This window comes from Patiria miniata, unplaced genomic scaffold (genome assembly GCF_015706575.1).
Source record: "Patiria miniata isolate m_02_andy unplaced genomic scaffold, ASM1570657v1 HiC_scaffold_9, whole genome shotgun sequence".
Classification (NCBI taxonomy): Eukaryota; Metazoa; Echinodermata; class Asteroidea; order Valvatida; family Asterinidae; genus Patiria; species Patiria miniata.
This window is the reverse complement of record NW_024037076.1, coordinates 17,783,642-17,785,969: the sequence shown is the minus strand read 5'-3', so window position 1 is coordinate 17,785,969 and position 2,328 is coordinate 17,783,642.

Genomic DNA, 2,328 nt, shown 5'->3' with positions numbered 1-2,328 from the left:
TTACTGAGAGGTTATGTACACTATTTGGAAACCCAATACTATTTGCGGAAGGGCCTGGACTGGACTTGAAATGAAACGTGGCTAAGCAACTGACAGCTAGACCAAAAGAAACAAGACAGACCCAAAATGGGGTGTATCGGGTAAATCAGGGTTTTCAGTAAAAGTTCCAGATGCTCATTCTGTGACTAACACATCAATTAAATGTTCAAAAATAAAAACACAAGGACATTTGAAGACCTTCAAAAAATGTTATTAGTTAAAGCCGTATTTTTTTAGGATTATACCGTTTTAGTCAAGTACACATGTACATGTAATTTTGTTAAACTATTTTTTTTCCAGCAAAACTAAAAAAGTACAATGTTTGTAGTAAAACATATGGCAAGTCTTTGTTATAGGTTTCTTTGCTAAACGTTTTTGATTCTAATTCACATATTCATATATTCAAATTTGTCCCAGCATAATACGAGATGCCGTTTTTAGTCTTTTCGATGTCAATTTAGTCTTTTTTCATTCAGTTTGAAAGTTTGGTCAACCTATTAGGCACTTGGTCGAGAATATTCGTCAATACAGATTACATTCGTCTGAGCTCTTGCCGAATGGCAGCATTTAGAGATCAAATTCATCTTATTTCAATCCATTTAAAACCTGTGTTAAGTATATTAGTCTGGTGTGTGCTAGAGCATTTTCCTTGTGTACTCAAGCACAATTCGTCACATTCGTTTTGCATGATGTCAGTAGGTGTACTACAGTCAGAGGACAGTTTAATACCAAAAGAAAAGAGTAAAGATTACCAAGAGCAACAAAACCTAAAGCACTTTTACATTTAGAAATGAATAAACTAAGTGTTAAAATGACAGAAGGAAATGTCAGAAACTATTATGACCATTGATTCCCCGTGTAACATTTGTTTCTGCCTATTTTATAACATGTTTCAGAAAATAAAAAAAACATAAAATAAAAAAACATAAATTTATAAAAGAACAGGGAAATAAAAAAGTAAAAACTTATTCTTTTCAGCGGCTTAAACCCTTCTGCTGCAAAAGAAATTTGTTTTGTTATTCTTGGTAATCATTACACTTTTCATGCGAACGATCCTGTACTGAATTGTGCTGAAGGACACAAGGATAATGCCTTATAGCACGTCCACACCAGACTCATTTAATGAACACAAGATTTAAATTGATTGATGTAAGACGAATTCGATCTCTGAATGTTGTCATTCGGCAACAATGGCATTGACGAATATTCTTATTCCAAGTAGGCACACATGTACTGAAATAGGTTGACTAACTTTTGTAAATGAATAATACATAACTGCTTTGATTTTACCTATCCTAACAGTCGTGAATCCTCTATTTGTAATATGATTTAGCACGCCCCCTAAGGAGTTAGGGTTACTTAAAGCACGTGAATTCTTCTCGGACGAATTTGAATACATGAAATAGAATTGGTGATTTGGTAACATCATGCGAACGAATGTGCGGAATTGTGTTTAAGACACGTAAAAAAAATGTTTAAGCACACACCCAGACTAATTTACTTATCATAAGTATTAAAGTTAAGAATATACGATGAATTCAATCTCTTAATGCTGTCATTTGGCAATAGCTTAGTCATTATATTTGTATTGACAAACATTCTTAACTAAGTATTTAAATAGGTTGCCGAACTTTGAAATTGAAAGTGAATGGTAAATGACTAAACTGATTATACTACAGCATGTGAAATTCTTCTCGGACGAATTTGAATCATATTAGAATTAGAGAATTGGCCTTATTCACGAGTCGGCCATATTGGATTGAGAGTGAGGTAAAATCTGTATTTTTGAAACTTGTGTAGAGAAATTAAACCAAGTTAATTTCTAATTAATTCCAGTCTGCTTCAGTGAATAAATTAAAATTTGTAATTAAACATTCCCTAATGTTTAAAGCCAGATTAAAAAAAGAGGGTAAATAATTAGGCTTCATTGTGCCTGCATAAATAGTCCGGCGCCATCCCATTCAACAGTTAACAATTAATGAATTACATTCAGGGAACACGACAAAAATTGCCAATTCGTGAATAAGGCCCATTGGAATCAAAATTGTTTTAAATAGCCGGAAACATACAAAGATATTTTTAAGTCATGATTCCTAACTTTTCACTAGAAACGCGTCCATATATAGTTTGTCTGTAATGTACGAGTAAACAGTACCAGTGCTGTATAACGTTTTCAATGCCTTGCATTATTGGTCCACATTTTACCAACTCGTCACATAGCCATGAAATTGTAACGCATTGATGGCTTTGAACTCGAAGTTCATTTGTTTCGTACTAGTCACGTTTCAG